General features: G+C 39.5%; 1 long non-coding RNA gene across 2 annotated transcripts in view; it reads right to left on the reverse strand.

Annotated features, from left to right (window-relative positions):
• LOC106628128 (uncharacterized) overlaps positions 1-17,913 on the reverse strand; it is a 30,291-nt gene extending 12,378 nt beyond the window's left edge. For both annotated transcript variants that reach the window (XR_015772207.1, XR_015772206.1), the window contains exons 1-3: positions 17,786-17,913; positions 16,427-16,465; positions 14,459-14,595 (exon numbers count right to left, since the gene is read on the reverse strand). This is a non-coding gene — a long non-coding RNA (uncharacterized LOC106628128). The remainder of the gene's footprint in view (positions 1-14,458; positions 14,596-16,426; positions 16,466-17,785) is intronic.
• Between the last annotated feature and the right edge of the window lie 8,719 nt (positions 17,914-26,632).

Consider the following 26,632-nt stretch of genomic DNA (forward strand, 5'->3'; position numbering starts at 1 on the left):
TGAATTTATCCAGATTAAGCATTCAATCACAGGACCTTGCAATGGCTTTTGTCTGCTAAATTAGAGATTCCTCCTGTATTGGAAAACTGTTTCTGTGTTTGGGACTTTGAGACCATGATCAAGCCGCCTCTTAACCTTCTCTCAGATAATCTAAGTACACTGATCTTCTTTAATCTCTCAATGTCAGCCAGCAATTTCAGACTTTCAATTGTTCTTGCTCTTCTTTTCTGCAGCTTTACAAGTTTGCCTTAATCCTTCAGAAGTAAGGATATTCAGCAAAACCATTGCAGGATTTTGGGACAGAAACCCATGGGAAACACCCATAGCTCTGGAGCACCAATGATGGCAATAGTATTAAAATCAGTGTTCATCAGTTTTTTGCATGGCCCCCAGATAAGTCAGGCTGGGAGGCTACTCTTATGATGGAAATTAAAGAATTCTCTCGACCCAGTGGCTGGAAGTGAGAAAAGGCGAAAACTTTTAGAGCCAGAGCCACTATAACTAAGTCTTTAGCAGGAGAATTTATATTTTTGGGATTTTTTTCTAGTCTGAATTAGAACCAAAGTATTATTTTTAAAGATCAGAAATGTCTAAGAAATGGATTCAATTTTCCTTACACAATTTTATTCAAGATATTAGCTTTTTTTTTCATTCTTTATTGACTGCATCCCATGACAGCATTTACAAGATCTGTGATTGGGAAAATACTCTTTAAAGGTTGTTTTGCTAAATCAAGTGGATTTCTATTACAGTCAAATATTAGCAGACCAGACCCCAATACAGGGCAATTAATGGCTGAGAATGCCTATATACATTAATATTTATACAACATGGTTATGAAGCATTCTGAGAATTTAAATTTCACCAGTTAACCAAAACCACCTTGGTGATTTAGACAATAGACTATCACACCTAATTTATAGATGTGTGGTCTAACCAAAATTCTACTGCCTCACCAAATTGAAATTACTGCTATGCAAATAGAAAAAAGAAAACAGAAACAAGTTTTTTTGGGAGAGATCTGTGTACAGGTGATCAAGGGTCCCCTTCCTGGTAGTTCTGACTTCCTGATAGATAAAATAAACAAATTGCCATTAATAGGTTAAAAATAGAATGAATAACTGAAATTATTAATACTGTTATTATCCTTATTCTCTCCTGTGTAATCTGTAAACTGTTGTCTAGGCTAATTCATCACTGCCCTAACACTTGTTTACTTGTTACTGGAATGTGCATATAAATTGCACCTAAGAGAGTGCAATGCATTGGTGTAAATCAGGTCATATGATGCTCAACAACAGTGAATGGGGGTTTGGGTTTCTATTCTTTCTGTCTTCTTCCTGCTCCTCTTGTCAGAGCCCACCTGTGCATGCTCAATCACCCCAAAAGGCATTTGGCAGTAACTGTGTCTAATGCTAATGCCATGCCCTCCACTGTGAGCCAAGAGTCAGGTGAAATGCTGAAAAAACCCACTAGGTATCAGTCTTTTTGCTAACATCTTCCTTAACCACCTATCCTGCTCTATCCCTGAGAGCCAATGCAGAAAGCCCAAATCTTATACAGCAGTATGTGTTCTGCCAGTATAAATTAGTTCTCTGTAAGCCGAGTTCAGTTAGCATAGAAAAATCAGCCAGCACTTGCAGCCATTTCTCTAAGGGAAGAAATGTAACCAATAAAAACAATGCAGGTGTATAGGTCTTCCGAAAAAAAGTAGCAAATCTTGTTATGTCCATTGCTCTGGTGGGCATCCTGGGCAGTGAGGAATGTCTGGGGCAATAAATGCTGGCTTCAAAATACAGTGGTTCATTGTGTGTCTGAAATACTCATTGTTATTACTGTGCACTTAAACACGGCTCTAGGAGAGGTCAAGGTCCCACCTGAGGAAAAGCTGGCTTGGGGTCTTGGCCAAGGTCAGCCTGCACTCAGAGGAAAGCCTAAGACGCTCCTTTGCCCAATGGGAGCATAACCCATCTTCTTAAAAGTAACTCTTAATTTTAGACAGAAGCTCTAACACCCATTCTGCTTCTTATATGTCAGAGACCAGGATAAAGAAGAGGAAAAGTAAACTTCTGTTCCCTTTGTTTTTAATGTATTTCTGTTTATCGCTTTGTTGTATCATTTTGTGAGGCAGTTTCAAAGCTTTGTAGGCAGGCGGAATATTAACCATCCACTGCGATCCTCTCAGTCACTCCTGGCACAGGTTAATCCCTGTATCATAGGCTGCCACCAGTTTGCTAAGCAGCTTAAAAGGACATGTTATAACTTTGACAATGACCTGCTAATGGTTTTACATTTCTCAGAAGTATTATGAGCTATCTTTGTCATTTTTATCTTCTAATGAGATCAATAAATTTAGGAAGCAGACATAGATGGTGCAAACTGCAATGCCACAGCCAAGGACGTGGCATGTATAACTGTTAAACTATAAATAATAATGCAGGAACTATAATCAAACCTTGACTTTTACAGAGGAAAATCAAGTCACAAATGCCGCAGCATTAAAAAAAATCTCCACATTTTTAGGAAAAGTGTAACCCTTTATTTCTTCTTTCATACCACACCATATCAATTCATTAATGAAAAGCTTCGCACTGAGAAGTATGTTTCACTTACTGATTTTTTTTTTTCCAGTGGTAAATACCAGTTCTTGACGTTTGAACCCTCTTTCTCCATCTTTGGTGACTCTCCATGAAATAAGCACGTAAGATTAAAACTTTTGCACAGCTGCATGGCAGATCTTACTTTTTCTGACACATGTATCATTAACTCTCCTTCTAGCTTCCAAACAACTATGAAAAGTTCTAGGCTTCAAAAAGGCAGAGATTGCAGGTTGCTTCCAGTGCACAGGACCACAGCTTTGGGTGATATGGCAGGGTGACAGCAGTTCACCTGTCCCACATGTACCTGCTTAAGCCATTCCTTGGGGCTGGAATCCTGGGCCATCTCTGAGCAGCATGAAGGCTCCTTTGCAGGGTCCAAATGCCTGCTGATGGAGTTATTCACCAGAGATTACTGCCCATTCTCAATATGTTTGCCAAAGGGGTAGTGGCACACAACACCTGAATGGCCTGGGAGCAAGGTATCTTTACCTTCCTCTGAGCTTTACACCTGTGGTTATCCTCTCCAGCGCATATCTGGCCCAAACAAACACAAAAATAAACTAACATTCAGTGACCCTAAGAGCCACATTTGATTTCACTGTGTCTGCAACTTCTGTTGAATGAATCAGTCTAAAGTCAAGCAGCTGTACCACAAGATGTTTCTCCAGTCAGTAACTATGTGCACAGGAAGGTACAAACTGCATGGCAAAAAAGGTCTTGGGAACACATGCCTTCAGGTATAAGAGTCTCAGTCAGAGAAACACCAAGGTATAAGATAGCTAAATATTTAAATGGTCCTCATTTCTGCAGCAGGCAAACACTTGTCACACAGTGGTTGTATTTAAGACAGAAAAAGGAAAGTACTATTTTACAGTACATCAGCTGTCTATTGTTTCACATATTAATAAAATAGAGTTTGCATTTATTAGAGTGGGAGTCTGCTTAGCCTACTATAGTTTTTAATTTTACCAAACTCAATGTGAAAAATATATTGTGGCAAAATCATTACACATCCTACCTGTATTTGTATACAGAATATTCATTCTATTTAATAGGGTTTGAATCTGCATGCTAGTCAAATATAAAAATTCTTTGACAACTCAACTTGATGATTGATTTTTGCCTTGTACAATAACAATATCTTTAAAGAGATTACTCTTGACAATATTTAGGAGATATTCAATAGAGCACAGATACTCTTCTCCATTCTTAAGCACAAAGCAAACTGTGCTGCCTGATTACAGAGCCTTGCTCTGGAACACTACTTAAGCTGCAATAGCGTTAAGTGTGGAACGAGATTCATACCAGCTGAATATGTGTCTATAAACAAAGAGAGGGTTATCTACTAATCCAAGTACCCCAGGAATGCATGGCTTGACTTGAAAAAGGTTTTCCTATTGCAAAATAGAATGGTTTGGATTTTCTTTTTTAGCAACTGATCACAGGCAATGAAAATTAAAGCACTGAGCACCTTTGAGACACCAGCAGCTCCTGACTCAGTGCATTGCATTGTTGTGATGTCAGGAATGAGCCCCAGGAAGGCTTTCAGTGGCACTGCAGCCGTGCTGCTCTAAGTGCTTACTGCTGACACTGGCTCAGATGAGCCCAAGATACATGTGAGCAGAAAATCCATTACAGAAGCAAGAGATTGGGGGAGGGAGAAAAACAAGTCTCCAGGTACCAAACACCTTTCAAACAACTGTACCCTCACAAACCAGGAACATTTTGTTTTTCCTGCCAGCATTAAAACAATATTCCTTCTGATTTGGATGACAAAACTGGATTATGTTTCCTACTAGGTGTTCATGGTGCCTAAGGTGGACATGAGTGCCCAAATTACTAGCTTGTGCCTAAGAAAAAGCAGAAAGTTCAGCACACACATTGTCCCTCAAGCATATGTGAGCAGGACTAATGCAAAGATACATGTGCAATATTTAATGTAGGATTTATTTCTCCAGCAACATCTGCATTCTGCTCTTTACCTGTTCCAAAAGGAGGTTAATAAGGGCTCCAAAATGAAAATTCTGGTCCCAACTCTGTACCCTCCCTTGCCAGATGCAGCAGCAAAATCTCTTTGATGTCAATACAAAGAAAATAAACTGCACTGTTTGTTGGGAAGTTCATGTTGCTGTATTCCAGATACTGTGAAAACCCACCTGGCCTTTTGTGGAGGGTTTGTCTCCTTTTTCATTTACAAAAACAAAACAGCTCTTTCAGACCCTCCCTTTGCAGTGGAATGGGTGAAAACCATGTGGTGTGTCTCCAGCATGACCAGAGCACAAATCACCTCACCTGTTTCCAATTGTTTATGAAGTAGGTGTTCATGTCTGATGCAGCAGACTAGACTCCAGTCATTACATCTGAGGAACAGGAACAGAGGCTTCACTAATCTAAAATCAGATGTCAGCCTCAGGGTGACACCAACCACACCCCAGCAGTCCCTATGTCTCTCTGAGGACTGCTAAGCATATCAAGAAAATGAGCTTAGATTTAGAGCAGTCACAGTGCATTTATCTGTGGTCTACCATGTTCTCCACCAATTTTTCTTCCATTTTCATGAACATTGTTGCTGAAGCCCTGGTTTTCTTGCATCCTTACCATTTCTATCCATGGTTTTAACAACCTTTGACATTATCTATATCTAGGTTCCATTGTACATCTAGCTTCCATTTTGCCTGGAACTACCCACTTTTTGAGACATCCCTTCACAAAGGCTGGTAGTGGTAAATCTCACATGTCAGCTTGGAATCGAATTTAATGAGTGCACCATGTCTCAAAGTCCTGAAATGCCAATGAAAATCAGTTACTTTCTACATGCAGATGAGTTGGCCAGTGGAAGAAATACACTATAACCTGTCTCCATAGCACATCCAGCTTGGCTCTAGCATTTGCAGAGAATGTTAAATCCTACACCAAGAGGATACTATGGGACATCCAAAAAGCTGAGCTAAATGACCCCTACTTCTGATGTAATAGTCTCCAGGAGTGAAGGAGCTGTGAGAGACAGAGCTTCTGGATATTTCTATACCAAAACAGATCCAGGAAACTGAGAGCAAGGAGACAGAAAGGATTAAAAGATTTTACAGCTATTACCTTCTGCTGCTTTCCAACTTGATTCCAATATTTTATCTCACAATACTACTTCTAATATACTCATTTCTAATAAGAATGCTGTCCTTGTTAAGTATACGTATTTTAATCAATTACTTGCTGAAAAGGCTATGGGATGATGTAAACCAGAAAGCAGAGTAGACAAGCAGTTAATTCATACTGTTGGAGCATCCTTGGTGCATGGAGATTTACGATATGTGAACATTTAACATTTCAACACAAAGATAAGAATTTATGGTTTATTTACGTTTTCCAATTGCTTAGATCATTGCATATGCACTTTCTGGCTTCACTAAAGACAAGCTAAATACAAGGGCCCAATATTATTACAATGGATGGAAACAATGTCCACTGAAGCCATTGACCTAATTAAATATATAGAGCTACCAAAATGTATTAACAAAGGTCTACCTTTGAAAACGCTAATGCAATGCCTATTTGAGAATATAAAACATGCTCCCACAAACACGTGGAGTATCAGTGACACTGACGAATGAATATTAGCATTTCAATGATGAAATGAGAAGACATGAGTGAACACCACCTGATACTGTAAATAAGCGTGATTCAGAGAGAGGAGGAATAATTTTCTATCTACAGTCTAATCATGACCTCAGTCCTGACCTGAAAAGACCACTTTCCTTAGTGATTAGATCAGAGTTAATCCCACTGTGGCATGCACCCAGGTGTGTTGAACTGTGCTGAAGTGGTTATGTGACAAATGCTGGTTTTTTAATATTCAAAAGCAAGGCCAGGAATATCTTGCAAACTAAACTCAATTTGGGCACAGCAAGAATCCATTATTTTCAACTCTTTTAAGCAACCACACCTGAATTTCACGCAGCATATTTTAATATCTTAACAAGTGTTCCAATTTACTCGGTTTTCTATAAATATTATTCATTACTAGAACTGCTTTGTGATCTTTAAAACTCTGTTTTTTCCAGAAGATATACGTGGTGCTTTATGTGTCCAGAACACTATTGGGCTGCCAAGTATACAGCATTCTGCTGATAAAGGCACTGCAATGGTAATTCACAGTCCCAAGCCAAGCCCTTCAAATAACAAATACCATGGTCACAATGCAACTATGGCTACTGCCTAAACTTGTTCCATATAAAAGTACATTTCATCTCTTGATGCAATTATCCATCCCCACCAACTCAGCTAAACTGCCTGACTTGAGACTTTTTTTAAATCCATTAAATTAAATTTTTAATTTTTTTTAAATAATCTCTGATCCCTGGCAGTAATACACTTCAGCACCTGAAATATTTATCCTTAAAGCATGAAGTAGAAAAGAACTAACCACATGCTGCAACAGTGAATGGAGCAACCTCCTGCAGTCATTCAGGAGGACTGTGTTCTCAAGCAAACAAACTAAAAAAAAAGCATCTTCTAAGTCTCAGATCTCAGCCAGACAAGATAACAACATGAATCTGTGGTAATACATACAAGGTCTAAGGTTCAGCAGACAGCGTACCCAGGCTCTAAAATCAAGGATAAGCACAACAGTAGCAAATTGTTGCAATATCTTGATCCTACAGCTAACTGATCCCACAGACTTGTGAGTGGATTGTAGATCCTGAATCCCTCCCTATCCTGCACTGACCCACAGGGCCACAGAACTGCCTTCTGCCACATGTCGAATTTGGAAGCCTGGTGTGGCTGCAGGCCTGACATTCATATTGTCTTACAGAATCATGGAATCATTAAGGTTGGAAAAGACCTCCAAGACCATCAAGCCCAACCTTTGTCCAAACACCACCAAGCCAACTAAACCACAGTAATAAGTCCAGTCATTACTTGATCACTTCCAGGGGTGTTGACTCCACCACCTCCCTGGGCAGCCTCCAATATCTGATCACCCTTTCAGTGAAAAAATTCCTCTTGATGTCCAACCCAAACCTCTGCTGCCACAGCTTAAGGCTATCTTTGGTATTTATTAGGATTTATTCATTGAGATGTTTCCAGATGTAAATATATGACTATCACAATGGGATTTTGTGTACCCCTATTCTACCAAAACATTTAAAAGTAGTAAGTGCTCTTTGAAGACCCTCACTCATGCAGCAGCATTCAGGTCTGATGAGAACAGTTTTCACTAAGTGGTCACAAAGTGCTTTTATTTTAAATGTCACTGTCACAGTGGCACAAGACAAATCAATTGTGATGAAGCATCTGCGATATTAGGGTCAGATTTAAGAGACAAGATCTAATCTGAGATGAATTAATACATACCTTTTTTAAGTACAGAAATTTCCCCTAATTTTGCAGTAGCCATCAATTTGATTTCAATATTACACTTTGTAACTGGATGGGTCCAGTGACAGATCCACTCTCAAGAAAGAACTGAAGCAAGTGGACTGACTTGTGGTGCACTTCTGCACACCAATAAAAACACAGAGCAATAGCAAGCTGAAATTTAGGTACCTAACAAAGTATACTGAAGTACCATTACTGTCACTGTAGTTCAGACTTGACAGGCACAGTATTTCATATAATAAATATTTCTTTTCACATTGATATAAGAGAGACAAGTCCAGAAGTCCAGAAATAGTGATGACATCTGGGGAGGAAGTACTTCTCACTCCATACCTGAACACTGCTACTGACCTTCCCTCTGGCCCTGCATCCTTTAAACTACTCTGAATTGTTTGTCAAAATCACAAACAAGAAACAAGTCAATTACACTCTTAGAGCATAAAGTTCTGGGCCCTGATTACATATGCATGAGGAATATTTACTTTTTAATCAGGGTTGACTGTGGGGTGTGGAGGTAAGGCTATTTTGAAGATTAATTAGTTAATATTTGTACATTGCTTTGAAGATGCAAGATACTAAGTATTTTTATGGCACCCAGCTAATGTCCTTAACTCTTTCAGCAGTGCTGATGTCAAGGCCTTGAAAAGTGGTTTATATAAAAACATCTGAGTTGTTTTTATATAAGCCTTTGGAGGCTGTATCGATAAAGTGCAAAGACAGAATTTTCAGGTATGGTCCCAAACCCTCTTCCATTTGTGCCAAATCCTGCCAGCAGATGATACATTTTGAAAACATCAGTAGAAAAGGCAGGTAGTGGGATAACATACACTTTTACATCCTTTTGATTCATCATTTGGGCTTAACAAAGATGAGTTACATGTTACAAACATGGTATATCTGTTCTCGTGACAGCCCACTGAAGAAAACTACGAGCTTCCACTTTCATTTTGCAGATGAAGTGTTCTGAAAACCTTAGGTTTTTGAAAATTTGGACCTTTCTCCTATCCAGGTGGCTAAATCCCACAGTGGGATTTAGGTGCATAAGTGTTTTCTGGATCTCAGTCTGTGTGAATTGCACAAGGTCAAGCACAGATCATACCTTTACTGTAAAGGGAGAAAAGAGTTCCAGAGTGCTCTAACCACAGCTTCATTCCTCCTTTCCTATAACAAACAGATGAGCTCCCATGTTTTGCATTAGGACAGTCATTTTAAAATAAGAGTTAAGGAGTTTAGCTTTATTTAGTCTCATCAAAAGTCAAATCCATGCTGAGGATCTGAGGTCATGAGAAGACACAAACACAATCCCTTTCTTAGGCAAGCACAGAATGTAAAATCACAGGGGATATTCAAACCTTGGGATGTACCAACTGCATCCCTTTTGTATACCACACAGCAGCTGGCCAGAGCACAGCATCAAACCCCAGGAGGAAAATGGCTATTCTGACAGCCACAATACTGGTGTGCATCTGCCACTGTGAGAAGGGGAGATTATGAAAGCAGGAAAAACAATAAAAGTGGCACACTGGTGCCAGTCTGATATTCCAAGATCCATCCTCACGAAAGTTAAGAGGCCTCTTGGCATATGGCTTCAGCTGAGACCCTGGGTAAAATAAAACCCCAAGGTCTCCAGCTGAAAATACAAATGACAAATAAAGAGAAATTTCTGGAGGAGAGAGAATGGAATGAGCCACCATGCATGTAACTGGCATTTAAAATCAGAAAACAAATGGAAATCTTGTTATCATCAATTATGACAAAATATAATGTCACATAAAAGCTCAAAAATGTAAGAGACAAGGTCCTTTGACTAAATATGCTCTAGCTGCATCCAGCACAAATTACACAGGCTGGAAAACTAAGCAGATTCTTACAGGATCAGGTATTATGTGAAGTGTTCAGGATTTGGGTTAATGAATAGTGTTCTCCAGATGTTCCATCATTGTTCCAGAGTGGGAGGAAAACTGGCTGCAGACCAAATCAAATTTTTATACTCCTCTTAGATAGTGCCAGACACTAAGATTTCACCAATATAACATCTGAGGCACAGAGACAACGCACCATGGTTGGATAACCCTATATTCAATCCATTTCGCTGAAGACAGGACAAATAAACTAAGAATCAGAACATTCAATGAGTCATATCAAAGGTATAAATTGAAAGTCAGCACTTGTACTGCATATAATCTAGCTGAAAAAGAATTTATAGTCTGGAATTTCCCATTTAAACACTGCTGCTGCATCTCGCAGATATAATCCAAATGCTAGCTTTAAGCACTGCCAATCCTTTTGAGTTGGGTTTTCTGCTTCCTTTTTAACGTCTTTAGGATGCCCATCCTTCTCCAAAGTAATGGAGAGTTTGAAAAAATAAATTAATTCCTAAAAATGCCTAGTTTGCTTAGAAAAAGTGTACCAGTTAGTGTTTACTAAGGAGCTAAGATCAGCTTAATTTTTTTAAACATTTCATTCTTTCTTTGTTAACAGAGTTAAACAAGAAAGTTTCTGGAATATGCAGAAACAGAGATCACTAGAGACAAAAAAAGGCAGTCAGCATAACACTAGAAATGCCTAAGAGGTGATGACAGGAATAAAGCGTCAGCATCTACATTGGCCAACAGAAACCCACCACAAGATATAAACCACGATTTTCAAAAAATACACAGAAATTAATAATCACTTGCAAGTGCATTTTGAGTGCATAGATGATTCACGTGCTGAGCAATAGGAAAACTGATGCCAGGGAAAAGGGTGCACTTGGGCAATGAGTTCCAGTTTTGAGGCTTAAAAGCAGACTGGATGAGGTCTGAGACGGAAAAGCTAAGATCCAGTTCAGTTACACTAATCTGATTTGGTCCACACTTGTGCTTAAACTGATCATTTAGCCTAAAGGATTGAAGGGGGGGCAGAGTGTGTGTGTGTGTGTGTGTGTGTGTGTGTGTGTGTGTGTGTGTGTGTGTGTGTGTGTCTCTACATGTCTGCTTGCTTCTGGGAACACATCCATAAGACCTAAACACCTGCACAGATGTTTTTTACACCCTCTGAAATCAGGTCAGCAGTGAACATTCACTGGGCATGAAACAACATTAAACTATAAAACATTCCCTGCCTGGTCTGGTGAGAATTTCAGTTTTGTGGCACAAGCAAGCATCTGGGAGTACTGTAGATATACTCACTATGAGTATTTGATGTGCTGCTTCATAGGTGGGTGGCCTTTCTCTACTGGCACACATCTAGGGGTCATACAACAGAAGATAAAACAAAAAAAGGAAGAAGATTCCATTGGACTGCTGCCCAAGAATAGATCCTGGCTGTGATCCTCTTAAAGCCCAAGGGATGTACCAGGGTTGCAGTAAAAACTTCTTTGGCTTCAGGGACAGAACAGAACCTGGAGGCAGGAAGCTGCTGCACCATGGTGGATAGGGAGATGAGACAGGAGGTGTGGGACAGCTGACTGAACACCATGCATGGAGCACATACCAAACTTAGCTTGTGCTAAGCCTAGGGCTGCATCTTCTCTGGATTCAGCAACAACCTGCATCAGGACAGTAAGAACTAAAATATTGTCACACCATTGAGAATTCGTGGAAATGTATCTTGTTTGAGTACCTCAACACTGAAATTCACCCATAACATAGTGCTTAGATGATATTCCTGTATAAACCAAATCTAACCAAACAAAACAAAATAAAACAAATTTAAAGAAACACACCCAAAATTTTTAAACTTTAAGGAGACCGAGAAATTCTCACCTTTCACTTCTCCAGTTGCAGAAACATGTCATGTAAGTGAAACAGTATTGACTGTTTCCTAAAAGGAAAGATCATCTGCATAATACAAAATAAGAGTTTCAGAAAGCCTATTTTTATGTAACAATGTAGAAATGTAGCAAGATGATAAAGAAGGTGCTTAGAAACTCAGACTTCATGTCTTGTTGACCTGTAGGTGAAAGATTTGAACTGTATGTATTCACCTGGGGAATATCTTGCCTTTTAAACATAAAGCATGTTCTCTTCTGCCTTCATTTGCCTAAACAGATCTTGAATTTCCATTCAGCTCTAGCTTGTTGGTTTATTTCTTTTTAAGTAATTATTTACAAATTAGACTTCTTGAGAGTAAACTATCTGAGGACTTACACTCCCCTCTCTTCAAATATATGTGATAGATCTAATTATTTTTCTGTAAAACTACAACCAACATTCTAAATAATGACAATCATTAGAAAACATTAGGGTCTGTCACTTGTAATCTTTGCCAACTGCTGATAACATTTTATTACTGCTTAGAAAGGTTGATTAAAGCTTGTAATAGATTTAGCGAGGGTGAAAGATTAACAAAAAGGTATTTATGATAGAAACACTAAAACATAAAATGTTCTCAGTAAATACTTGAAAAAAAAACATCCCTGTGACATTTATAGAGATTGCTCAAGATACAGTTTTTCATCTGCACAATGAAACCGATTACAAGTTCCTACACGCTAGGGGAAAAAAAAAAAGACAGAAAGGGAGAGGAGCACATTACCTTTGCATGTCTCATGTCAAAGCGAATGAGAAAGAGTTCTTCAAAAATAAACCCCTGAAGGAGCTCCTGGGAGTGCTCTTTGACCATTTGGACAACCTCCTTTAAAACTACAGCAATGAAAATTAAAACCAGGCTGGATAAGAAAGTAGTGTCTGAGGGGTATATCTTTAAGCCTGGCCTTGGCCTCAGCCCAGCCCCACACCCCAGCACGGTGCAGCAGACCCTGGTGGGGCTGGGCACTGCAGAGCACAGCAACTGAACACAGCCTGGCTGGCACTCTGTGACAGGCTGGCAAGATGGACAGCCAGGTTTTCCCCCTGCTCATCATTCACTGGGAGAACCTGCTGCCAACAACAGCCCAGCACATTTCAGTATGGAGAGGTTACTAAGGATGGAGAGAACTGCAAGAGCATTTGGAAGTAACCACATCCCTCACCAGCACTGATCTGCTGAGAGATCCCGTCATCCTCTGGAGGTGCTGACCTTGCAGTGCACAGCAAAGACTGAGTGCTGGTGCCTCAGGTGAGAACATGCATTCCTGTGGCATATTGCTGTCTCCCTCCAACGTCCGGTCATTTAGCCAGTCACAGGGGCTACTTGCACTTACTAATTCAATGGACAGCAGGATGAGCTTGCTCCTCTCTTCAGAACAGCCTCTGCTGAGGTCAGTGTGAAGGACCTGATGCAGATGAGAAGCAAGGATCCAAACTCAGCAGTTACAACCCCAAGCCAAGGATGTGAATGCTTGAGAGCATTCAGATGAGAGCTTCAGCTGTCCTAGCTCAGTCCTGACTTTCTGCTGCCTGCTCTACCCCTCTCTATGTCCCTAGCCAAGGAGATGGAGCAGGAGGGTTCATCTGGTTTCCACAAGCCTGTGGCTCACTTTTGTGAAATAAATAGAGGTCCGTTCCAATAAGATGGAGTCACAGCATGCTGAGCAGGACAAGATACCAGAAATTACATTGGGAGGACTAACTGGTCCAGACTACCTACCTTAAGGCAACAGAGCAGGACTAGATGACCTGGCAAGGTCTTTTCTGACCTGATTCTGTAACACTCTCCACAAATAATCTTCTAGTTTTTTTAAAACAATGGACCAATATTTAACAGCACTCCACAACTGACTGACACCACAAAAATCATTTACCAGGAATAAATGACCAGCCAGATCACAATCAAAACCAAACACATTTAAAAATAAAAACAATTTCTGTGCTATGCATGCCTTGACACATCTATAGCCAAATATACATACACAGTCTGCAAACACATTAATGTGTAGCCACATTCACATCAGAGAGGTCAAACTGTGGTGAAGCAGAATGAGCTTGTGGTTAATCTGAGCAGAGAGCCACTGTCTGCAGCCTGTGAAAATGTTAGTACATTAAAGCACTGCAAAGTGGATGATAGATTATAGAACCAAGTTAACCTGCCCCAAACCATTCCTCAAATGCACCACACAGGCAATACTCATTTCAGGGATGACTCACAGCTTTCATGTTGAAAAGTGGAAAATTATTTTTAATGTCAAGTGATGGTCAAAGCTAAGGTTGTTAGTTGTACCAGAAGCTGTAAACCCAAACCTGCCTCAGGTTTAACGGTATCCTCCTGTGCTACAGCCAACATATTGTTCAAATACAACTTCTGAGATTAGGTTATGTAGTGGCACTTTTTTCCCTCATTCTTTCATAGACTGGAAATGAATAAACCCTTGACAAAAATATTTCCAGGCTATATAAAGATACACAAAGAGTAATAAATGTAAACAAAAATCTCATGTTTATGTGTTGATGTAGTGAGTCAGAATAAACATGACAGCTTTACCTGAGAAGTTAGAGTCTGAAAACAAACATCTTATGTTTGGCAACAGGCACAGAAGATTTTTAAAAGAAACACCAAAAATAAACTTAGCAACATACTTTACAACTCCCACAGGTAAGCCTCATTAACCCAGGCAGACTCACCAAAGACAAGAAAAAGGCAGAATCCTGTAATGCTGGGTGCTGAGCATCCCTCAGGCCCTGTATTCCACATGCTGCATTTATCCCACATAGCTGCCACTTGAAACCTGTCCCTGCAGGGCTTGACAGCAATCATTGTCCTGAAAACAATAACAAATTTGAAGTTCAGCAAAGGCTAGCATAGTGAACTAAACCCACAGAGCCCACATAGGAAAGAAAGAGACTGGGATATGTGCAGTTATTTATTTCCAGCTTTTATACACTGGACATCAGCTCAGGCAGGATGTGACATACAACACTATGGTAAGGACTTGAACCTCATCAGGGAGGGCTGTTAGCCTCCTCTATCTCTTTGGTAATTCTGTTCTGACCTCTGTGACACCTGAATTCCTTATATATGATCCAGAAAGATGATTTTCTACCAGGGGAACAAGGAAGACAAGGGGATTGTGAAAGACACTGCTAATCCTGGATTGTGATAATGGAAAGTTAATTCCACATAGTCTAAACCATTTTGGAGTAGACAATGGGCAGAGTACTTCCACCTGGCAGAAATTCCAGTTTGACTATGACAAACCATGGAAAAAATAGGGGAAATTTGGAAAGCTGGGTATTATGAGTAACATACCTTTAATCAAAGAATAGATAAAAGATCAGAAATCCCATGCAAGCCACAAAAACTTCCATACTGTCAGTGTCTGAACAAAGCTAAATATCCTGAATTGTAGTTCATCAGATGCAAAAGCATAGGATTAGCAGAGAAATCTGGGTAGGTTAGATTTAGTAGGATATCTGGCCCCAGTCTCAGATAGAAGCAATTTTTCACTTTTTACCTCCCATTTAGAAAGTACCACAACACAAATTCACATCAAAAACATTGGTCTTTTTTCTGTGTCTGCTTGATTCAATAAAACTATAATGGTAAAGTATTTCCCCCTTACATTTAAAACCAAAGGTTAGCAAGCCAGAGGTTAAACCATGAGTTTTTTAATCAAGACTCTTTGCTCTTGAGTGACAAAGCAGTTTTTTTCTAGCTTGGGACACAGCTACATAGGCAGAACTACGGCTTGTACTAACCACAGCCAGAGAAATTGCATCCTGTCTCTTTTTTTTTTTTTCATTAGTACAGTCATTTTAGGGAAATATGCTGAAATAAATATATTTAAGAAGCAACAGAATAATTGCCCTTCCCAGGGCTGTGAACTATAATTTTTGCCTCTTCTACTGTAGTATCATTTCTTACACCTCAAGTATCACACATTCACACATTCATTAATGGTGTGTTTCAAGCTGAGGAAAGGGGAGTTATAAGATGGTTCTCTGTGTGTTATATCTGGTGGGTTTTATTAGAAAATAAACCCACTCTCTGACTCCGTGTGTTATACTTGGTGTTTTTTGTTAGAAAGCAAATTAAACCTTAATTCTCCAAATTTACTGCTAAATGATCAGGGCATATTTTCTATCTTTCACTGAGTTCAGTTTGGCATCTTTTGAGGTCAGTGAGAGTTTTTTCACTGAATGTTGAAATATATCGTAATGAATCAATAATTTTCCACAATTGTTTGATAGATGGAACCTCTGTTTTGTTCCACAGATATTAAGAGAATTTTCTGCTATGTTACTCACTTTCATTTTTTCCTATTGCCCTGTGTAGACACTCTCTGCTTGTATCCAGATTTCCAGCAGATTTTTTTTTGTTGTTTTAATGAAAATGATCATTCTTCTAGAGAGGTTTCCTTTCTCTTGGTGGCATCTTAGCTGTTGACAAAGTCAGTGGTCTTTGAGGAGTCAGGGCTCCACATATGCTACCCTTAGGGTGGGAATAAGCTTCCTAGAAGGAATGAGTACTAGAGGTGATGGGACAAGCCCTGGATGGCAAAACTCTTTCATTCCCAGCCTAGGGAGTCCCCTGCTACTTCTGGGGCCATTCCCTATTGTGTCCTTGCAGCATCATCTCTCAGTATTACTCACCATTAATCTTCTTCCACTTCTGCTTGAAATGCCAAAAAGCTGAAAAAAAATTGGTGACCCTATTACATTTTATGAGGAAAAATCATTTCATCTGAAACAATCCCTTGTTTCTTGAAACTTTCTTTCTCTAAGTTATTTCAATTTAATAAGTTAAGAGTACGTAACTTTAGTTCCTGGCCTTGAAGGAAATCTGATCCGTCATCAGAAATTTTATCTATCTCCCTCTTACACACACATAGTACAGAAACATATTGGTCAGAAAAGAACAGAAGAATGCATATGCCTATCAAATATGCTCAGGCTTGCAGGAGCTACCAAATATCTTTCTATATACAAGAGGCAGAGCTCTTCAAGGAAAGCTAGAGCATGTCAACTGCTTTTTCTGTGCTCCCCCAAAGCCCTGGAAAGGAACACAAAACTTGAGGTTCAATGTCCTTTTTGTCCCTCTGTGTGTGCACAAGACCCCCCTGCCTTGTGCTGATCAACAAAATATTTTACATTAGTATAGTTTTCCTGCTTTAATAGCTGCTTTTCTGTCCCACAGTACGCATAGTTGGCAATTTCTGTTGATATGGGAGGTCATGAGGACTTAGATGTTACTATTTGATGTGCCCATATTCCAGTTTTCAGAATAGGTTTTTTATGCTAGCCAACATTAGAAATCATCCTCAGCACAAGCCAAGTCAAAAGCAAGGAAAAATACTTATTTATAAAATCCAAAATAAGCAACAGAGTTGTAGAGATTTTTAACATATGGCTTGCAAAAGGAAAGAAAACTTTCTCTAAAATCAAGTCCAAGAGGCCCCACCATCATCTCTTTTCTTCTTGTCTCACTTTGTATCTAACTGCCAAATAAGATCTAAACCACATCTGACCCACAGGGACAGTGTCTCAGAGCTGGTGTACACACTCCACTACAAATATATATTTGCAGAAGGGACCTCACAGCCAAGGAAGAAGGTTAACTTAAAACCCTGTACTCCTTCTTGGAGTTTTGCATGAAGGTTCATTCAAATTCATCTCCCCTCCTTCATTCAGGTGTTGGCTTCAATGTCATCTCCCTGGATTATTTACTGGCCTAACATTTTCAAATGCAAATCTCCCTTCAATAGGCCAGGTGCAAATATCTCTTATCCTTTACTGAGCTATCAGTAAATCATTAATCCACAGAGGAGCAAAACACTCCTACTTATCAAGACAAATCTCAGTGTGAAGCTTTTCCAGGCTCCAAATTTCTTATTTCAAATCTGCATATAGATAGACAATCACAGCTGATGCTAACATTAAAGCATGATCTGTGCTTTTGGGATAGAGGTCTGTGGGATGATTAATGCACTCCAGCTTCTCCCTGAACATTACCTTGAGCCCGATGTGACATGGCCACCAGGCCTGGAGCAAAAGCAGAAAGAGTCCTTGCTGTCAAGTGTGAGAAGGACAAGTGTTTAATAGTTTTCAGGATATTTAGGCTACAGAAATCCACGGCACCTGCAAGAGAGGATTTAAATAGATGTATTCTTCCAGTAGATTCTGACATATATTTATAATACAACATGAATAAAAAGGGGAAAGCCAGAGCAGAATCTAAGCCTAAGAATGTCTTAAGCCTCAGCAACTCTAAGTCACCTTATAAAAAATACCAGAAAGTTAGATGGGACACTGACTCGCAGGCAACCCTTGGACACCCTTGGAGCACAGCTCCTGCCTGAAGCTGACCCAGAGCAGGTGTACTGAGTATCAAAAAGCAAACCCCGCTCAGCTGTGCCTGCATCAGCACCTCAGCCCCCACGCATCAGCCAGCCCGCTCCAGAGACCAGTCATCTGAAACCAGACCCTGCACCAAGGCCTGCTGAATGTGGAGCTGCGGTGCTGAGTCACCTTGTTTGGGGCTGCCCCCACATTTAAAAACATTTTGGTTATTGATCTAAAGATTCATGACTCACAGGCTCAATATAGTGCTGGGTTTAAAAGACTGCTTTGTTCTTGGAAGTGACACATATGGTCTCCTCAGGGCAGCCACCCTCCTCTGCGACACCTGCTTCCTCAGAAGAAACTCCACAAGTTGAAGAGATGCACAAAAATTAAGTAACAGGGGAAGTGGGTTGTACAGCTATCACTCCATCCATACACTCTTTTCTAGCCTGCAAGGCTTGGATGTGGCAACCTTATCCATTCTGTGGTGCATCACAGAGGATTACCATAATGTCTCTTCTCACTTCCCAGGAGATGAAACTGAGATCTCCAGGACCATAAGGGATCATTCACTATGTGAAACTGTCTAACTGAACAGCTTTAAGCCAAAAGAAGAAATCAAATTGGACTCTATACACCTTGACCTGAAGAAGCACTCTCTAAAGCCACAGAAATAACTAGGGGCCAAACTTCAAGGATCTCATAAAATTCATACATGGAAGCAGCTGCTAGTGACCTTGTTGGTGCTCAGTCGTGTTTAGAAAATACAAGAGCATACTCTTTCATTGTGCTCTAGCATACTTTCTTTGCCTGGGGAAATTCATTTTGAATGTGTGATGTCTCTTTGAATTAAATGGCACAAGTTTTGTAATCAAGCACTGTTGAGCCAACAGAAGGACAAGGACTTATGGTATTTTAGTGTGGAATACACAAAAAAAAGCCAAAAAAATGGCCCAATATGCTGTAAAAGACCACAATACTTGCATTCATTCATACAAAAATTAAGTATATAATCGCATGATGAGCAAAGGACTTCATATGATGGTATACAAATTTAAAACACATACAACCCTATTTAAATAAACTGCACACTCTGCTAGATTCCAAAAAAGATGAAGTTACAGTAATTGTCACTTTCAGTTTTATATAATTTTCCAAATAAAAATGTGAGAGTTGCCATTAACTAGTACTGACAATGCACATACAGTACACACATTTGTCAATTTCATTAACCTTCCAAATTAGGTATTCACGGGGAGCTAATGGCAGCATAACACATCATTACAATATTCAATGCAATTTCATGGATATTATGTATAGGGAGAAATTTTAGGCTCTCTTGTTCTTACAGCTGTTAGAAAATATTATACTTTGCAAATATCACATTAGTGATCGGCAAATGCTAAACAGCAGAATCTGAATAGCTTGAATTATGTCCCACTCTCCCTCCTCTCCTCATCGGGAATTGGGGTTGCCTCTATTTGTGTCATATTTGGCCGTAAGTATGAAGTGCAAATCATCTGCCTGGACTTTCTACCCTCCTCACCATTGCTAATTCCACAGCCCAAATTAGGATCCACAAGATTTGCTCTTAATTTATCCATTAACTTTCTTAATGACCTTGGGCAAATCACTTAATTTCTTGCATCTGCAACAATTTCTTCTTAACAGGGCCCAGTGCAGATAAAATCTATTACAGACCATAAAGGTCTGAGGTACTGGTGGAAGGGTTAATTTCCTCCTCATAATTCTTAAGGGAATTTTACTATAATGGGAAGAGGAGGTCTTCCAGCTGGAAATGAGAGTGGGAAGGCACTGGATATGAGAAGTAGAATGTGGGTAGGTATGGGAATAAGGAGAAAACAGCAGATACTTTGAATTATCTAAATTAAGGTTTATTTGGTGGTGAGCTGGGAGAAGGCGAGTGCCTCTTCAGAAGAGAAGCAAAATTAAAGGATCTTAAATAAAAGGAGTATTCTTAGGAAGTCAGAACGTGCAGGAAAGTAACTTTGTGGTGCACAAAATGGAGAGATGGGTTGTAGGATTGTGCATCTCAAAAAATAACTTGTTCTTACCATCAGCAAAGGAATATGAAAGGAAAAGATTGTCCTGCAAGGCCAAAAGTGGACATGAATTACAAAAAACAGATTTTTCAACTTTGATGCATTTTAAACAGTTTTCTTTTCTAGACCTCTTTGAATTATTCAAACCAGTCATATTTGAATAAAGTCAGCAAGACTGAACCTCACGGAAACTGCTCTAGCTTGAGCAGAAAATCTTTGATTCTAAGACTTTTTCCTCTTTTGAATTAGAAGGGTTTAGAAAACAAAGCATAGGAAATTCTCAATATTTTTCCTTATGATCAGCATTAAAATGTTTAAAAAATAAAAACCATCAGCAGTTATAGCAAAATAAACAAAGTCCCATGGAAGCCATCCCCTAATGAAATGGTCAAGGTTACCCAAAGCAATTTAATTGAGATTTGCCTTCCTGCTTGATGCTGTTTTCCCTGCAGGCCCTACATAGGGATCAATATGAGACCTGTTTACCTTGTCAAACAGGTCTAGAGCTAAATGCCCCTGTAGAATTCCTTACCAAAGGAAAGTGGAGTTCTCCATAGGTGGAAGCATGGTGGGCAGCAGCAGCACAGTGCTTCTAACCCAGTTCACTATGTTGAATCTTAAAATATCTGAGGTTCTCTGTTCATGGGAAATGCTTTGGATGGACCAGCTTCGCAACAGCCAGCTCATGTTAATTTGAATCTTTGGTTTGCTTTTCTCACTGTTGCTCTCCCTGCCAAGGGCTGTCAAAACACATTGTCCTGCTTTCAAAAAAGAGCCACATACTGTGTCATGGAGAAATACAAAACACAGCTGATAAAACTGCACAGAAGAGTTCAGCTGTCTTCCCAGTCTACGTATTTAAATAGCATTCTCCTATAGAAGTGAAGCAGTTTGTACATTAATTTGCCTTTCTTCCCCTCCATATGGAGCACCTGCTTCACTTAGCCACCTCATTTTGTATTTAGTTTTTTTCTTTTAGTTCAGTTTTCCATTTTGAAGACTTGAGTACTAGGAAAGTGAGATTTTAGCCTTCTTCCTCTCAGAAGAGTTAAAGTTATCCATCCAATCAGTTCTGGGGGTTTAAAAAAGTTCTACATTGGCAGACTTTTATTGCTCAGTGTCTCAACTTCTTAATGTAACATACAGAGAAAATATAAAACAAGATGGGTGACTCTGCATCTCCAATAATACGCAGAAAAAGACAAAGTAATGTTCCAGCTTCTTTAAATTCTGGCCAGCACAAAACTGTCTGATAACTAGGGAAAAAAAATTAAAATAGCAAAATATATAAAAATAGCAAAATAAATAGCAACATTTTTTCTTATAGTTGGAGATTTACTACAGACAGAAAAAGAGCAATCTTTGACACAGGAGAGAGGGAATATTTTTAATAACATGCCGTGCCAATTTGGCTTGTTCTTCCTATGCATAAAGTATCCTGGTGTCCTTTAAATTAAAAAAAAAAAAAAAGTTCAAGCCGGACAGAAGTGCCAGCAAATGTTATAAGCCAGTGGATAGTGGGTGGGTGGTGTGAAAACGTTTCATAAATGCTAACAGCAACCCTGTTGTGAACCAAACAGCTGTGCACAGAACACAGGTGTGCTGCACAACAAGGGCTATTCATGCCTTCCCACAGGGCGCTGGCCAGGTTTGCAGAGCCACAGCTGACCACATAAAGCATTGAGGATGGAAAAGGCTGGGAGTGAAATGTCCACTGAAAGTGTAAACACCGGACACCACACACACACACACACACACACACACGTACATTTTTAGCACGTTTTACTCACTGCTGTAATGAAAAGAGGTAAGAAAAGCCTATTCTCCTGTGGGAAGCAGAGAATATAATGACATCAGAAGTTAATAGGAATGTTGTATGCATGAAAAAATAGGTAAATAAAACAGAATTGGGATACAGCACAAGCCAAAATAGTCATAATTTAACTGAACATATTGTTCCAATAAATTCTTTCTTCAATGTATCAAAGACATTTGTAATTATAGAAAATATAGAAGATATTCCAAATAATGCTGGCATAGGGGGTTACAGATTCTCTTTCCTTCTACAAACCTCCAAGAGAGAAGACAAATTTCAGGAAAGTAAAATATTATGGTTAAAAATTAAAACCATTTCCCTTTCATATGCTCTGCATAAAGTGTTTTTGCAGCTTTTCTTCCACAAATATTAGTGCAGTAAAGGTTGGGGGGATGGTTGGGTTTTGTTTCCTTTTCTTTTTTTAAACAGGATTTTAGGAAATGGTTAAAAAAACAAGTGAAAAACTAATGATATTCAGGAATCCCTAAATTCTAATTCTGGGTATAGAAATCCTGCGTAGGGCATTTCACTTGAACACTCAAGCAAATACTATGATTCAGTTGCAAAAGGTAGAATACCTCTGTGTAAAGCAAAGGACTGCCTGCCCAAGCAGATCTTCTCTACCTATTGCACCTATTACAAAAAGTAAATTAGATACAATATTTGTAGCCACATGGTATACATGAGGAATGAATGCTTGTTGTAGGTACAGAAAAGCCACTTTTCATGAAAAAAAACATGGCAATAAAAATGCAGCATACCATAACCATGATGCTGACTAATATCTCCACATTTAAAAGTCTCACCAGGCAGTTCAAGGTGAAATGTCAGACAACACCAGCTTTGACACAGCAAAGCCCTGTCTAATTCCTACCACTGCTGGTATTCCTGGCTTCATTTCTGCTTTCAAAACAGACTACAATTTATTGAGACTGAACAGGGTTGGTGTGTCAGCTAATAAAGTGACTCTATGATACAAATATGATATATCCATAACAAAGTGAATAAGTGACCCACTAAACATAGAAAATCTTCCAATTCTCCAAGTACCCTTTTGCATGAACACAGTGAAGAGCCCTAGTTCCTCTTTGCATGATAGCCCCATTTCAAAGACATTTAAATATTGAACCAAAAATCCTGTTTGTTGCAGATGTAGGGCCTCAGTACAACTGTTAGAGATGAGCAAGAGCAGCATCAGAGATAGGTTCAGCGGGTGCTGCAGCCACACATCTCTGTCTCCTGGCGGAGGAGGCCTAGATGTGTATCTGCCCAACGCTCAGAGTGTGGCTGTCCCACCCCATGAGCAGCAGCTGGTGGTCAGCCTCCTGAACCACACATCAGAAAATAGCACACACGAGCCCTGCTGTTTGTGCATTATGGCCACTATGTGGGTTAAACTGAACATCCTCTCTCACCAACTACAAAGGTCTAGAGAAACTCTTTTATCGCATTGTTATTTTTGCTTTCTTCTAAGATGGCCCCAGCTGTCGCAGGAAAATGGGTCCCAAGATCAACCAAGATCAGCACTTTGCATGTTTGTTTTTGATGCTATTTGAAAAGCTGATTAAAAATCCAGTGTTTGACACTATTAAAACACTTGCAACTAAAAAATGGCCTGCAGGTCTTCACTCATCCAGTGAGCACCAGCAGCTGCGCTCCAGCGGGACACGCATTTCTCATTAGTCACAATTTTGCCCATAAACCTCAAGAAATTGAGCTATCTCAGGAAACCTGAGTGTAGTTCACACTCTACCTCTATTAAGTCCCTGGCCTCTCTGCCAAGCTGGTAGAAAGTGCCTGAAGTGGCTGATTACCCAGATTTGGCCTGAGATTCCCAATTTATCACCTATAATCCAATAAATATTTAATATATTCAACCAGAGGAATTAGTTCTGCTTCTTCTCACTGTTATTCCTACATGAGTCTACTGATGTTGCAGGTATTTAGTCACACTTTCTTGTCTATAAAATATGCTGTAGAAATTTAAGTAGTGCTAAGGCAAAAATAGTGTAAAGATTGGCTAGCAGCTTGTAATTAGGAACATTTCATTCGTCACAGCTTACTTAGAAGTGATTTACACTTGCCTCAAAATGTTGAGCAAACCTGAAGCACATGCTCACAAAATTCTCAAATTCCTTTTGGAGATCTCCCTGTAACTGACAAACCCAGCTTCCGTCCAAAAGTAACAGAATTTGATGTCTAACAACTGAATTATATCTATCTGTCTTGCAGCACTGCTGCAAGCCAGCATCCTGTATTTAAAGAGCAACTGAGCAAATTACAGGACCATTGGATCTACTGTCCCTCAGCAAGTGCTGGTACTATACTGGAACCAACACATTTGGCTCATATAGGATGTAAATTGTTACAATGATAAAAGCCTTGAGAAAGGTTTTCAAATATTAGAGCAGCTGAGGTTCTGGACTGTCATATTTGTCAAAAAATTGTTTAAACAATGGTGCTGGCTCTCCATTTATTTAATTGCTACAGGTTTACTCTAGCTATGCTTGAGCAAAACCAAGACCAATTCCAACCCAAGCAGACCTAACACCTTTAAAAGGAAACCTTCACATTGACATTCTCATATTAAACCTTCCAATTAGTCTTACAGAAACCCTATTTTTATGCTTTTTCATGTGGAAATGAATGACTTGCTGGTTTTTTGTGTGATAATTGAGCTAAGCAACAATTATTACTTTGTGTCCTCAGCTGTGGAAAGGACAGAGTTGAGTTACTTCAGTTCATTCCCTTTCCTTTCTCTTTGGAATTATAAGTTATATATTTCTGTCTTTAGAAGAAGTTTGCAACCAGAAATAAATCAAATTAATCTAATATTTGCCTCACCTAAATATTAATATAGAAATTCAATTTCTAACCTCAAACAGAGATAAAACTTTGCACTCATATTGTTTCTTCAAAATTGTTGATACGTTTTTCAAATCCAGATCAAAATTTGCCCTTCAGTTTCTTAGAGAGATCTGTACATAAGGGTTAAGAACAAAAAATGAACAGAAAACTGCTGTGTAAAGGAGAGATACAGCATGTAAAAAATAAAATCCTTGTTCAAAAGTTGCATTTATTAAAGAACAGTGATTTTATAAAGTTCTTAGAGAAAGCTTCCAGATAAATTAAATCATGAATTAATATAAATTATACAAGTTATCTTTACAACAATAGATTAGTATACTATTAAGTCACACATATTATCTTCTCATTATTTATTACAGTGGTGATCCCAATAGCACTGGTATAACTAATGCCACAGCAAAAATTCAAAGCCCAGCAAAGCCTTCCATGTACAAATCACACTAATCACTTCTTAGAAGCAGATTACCTTCAAATGAGAAAATGTGAAGAAATTGCACCAACTGCAGCAAACAAAAAACCCACTAGTTATTTAAAGAAAATTGCACACAGCAATGTTGCCAAGATGTTACAGTGTCTCCATCACAGCTGGAGGTGGATGGCTTCTGCAGGCTTGGGCAATTCACATTTCAGATTCTTTTCCCACTGCCCACATGTTCAATTTTACTCAACAGCAAGCCCTATTTCTCCCTTATTTACCTTCTAAAGCAAAGCCTACATTGGTGGGAATGAACACCGAAGTGACACTTAGAAAAAGCAACATCATTTGAACAGCTGTAGACAGTCTGTTATTTATCAGAAATTTTAACAAAGGCCAAAGGAAAAAAAGCAGCAGTTCAGCAGAGAGCGAGTCCTGCCCTAGCACAGCTGTTACACAAGATGCGAAAATTTCAAAATGAGAAAGTAAACATCACTCTATATTCTAGAAAAGAGGGAAGAGATGTTTCTTCCCAATCCTTGGAAATAGCAAACAACACTAATGAAATGCAAACATCCCCCCACCCCCGAATACAAAAGCTGAGATCCAGTTGTGATTCTTTCCTGTGGAATTACTTTGCCAGTACCCACAGGGTAAAAAGCTACGGGTGCTGGGCCGACCCCCAGCAGCAGTAAACCAGGCCTGCTTCATTGATGTCCATGTTCACTGTTCTCAGGGGTTGCTGGAAAGGCACAGAGTTCACAGAGAGACTCTGCCAACAGACCCCCACTTGGTGTACTGCAGTTTGGGAAAACACACAGGGGTAAACTCTGCCTCCACTAACCAGATTTGTTAAAAGCAGCACAGAGAAATCCTTTCAAGGGTCTTTTCAAGAGTTCTTTTACTGAGGGCAGGAACTAATGCTCCTGTGATATTAGTATTAAGAATTCCAAACCATCCCCATTCTGTAGGTGGAGACAAACTGATGGTAGCTCTAGCATGAGAGCTTGATTTGGCTGCTCCGTTATTTAGAGGCTTTCACTCCTCAGCGCTGTCATTTGCATCTAAGAAGGCAAATGTACAGAAGAAAGAAAACCCCAACTGAATGAAGGTGGTACTTAAAAACATCCTTCTCTGAGCAAAAGGCAAGCCAAGCACAGCCCCACTCTGCATCAATAATGCAGGTACTATATAGGCCTGCACTATTGGAGCCTGACGTACAAAACAGCCCTACATGGAATAGTGTGGTCCTCAAAACACACACCCAACATATCAGAGAGGTGAAGAGTGCCCCACTGCTCACTCACATGGATGCAGGGCTGAAACTAATGCCTGCAGACTCTGCGGGAGTTGAG

Source organism: Pseudopodoces humilis, chromosome 3 (genome assembly GCF_049639895.1).
Source record: "Pseudopodoces humilis isolate 2021_Gansu_Grassland_sample_001 chromosome 3, ASM4963989v1, whole genome shotgun sequence".
Classification (NCBI taxonomy): domain Eukaryota; kingdom Metazoa; phylum Chordata; class Aves; order Passeriformes; family Paridae; genus Pseudopodoces; species Pseudopodoces humilis.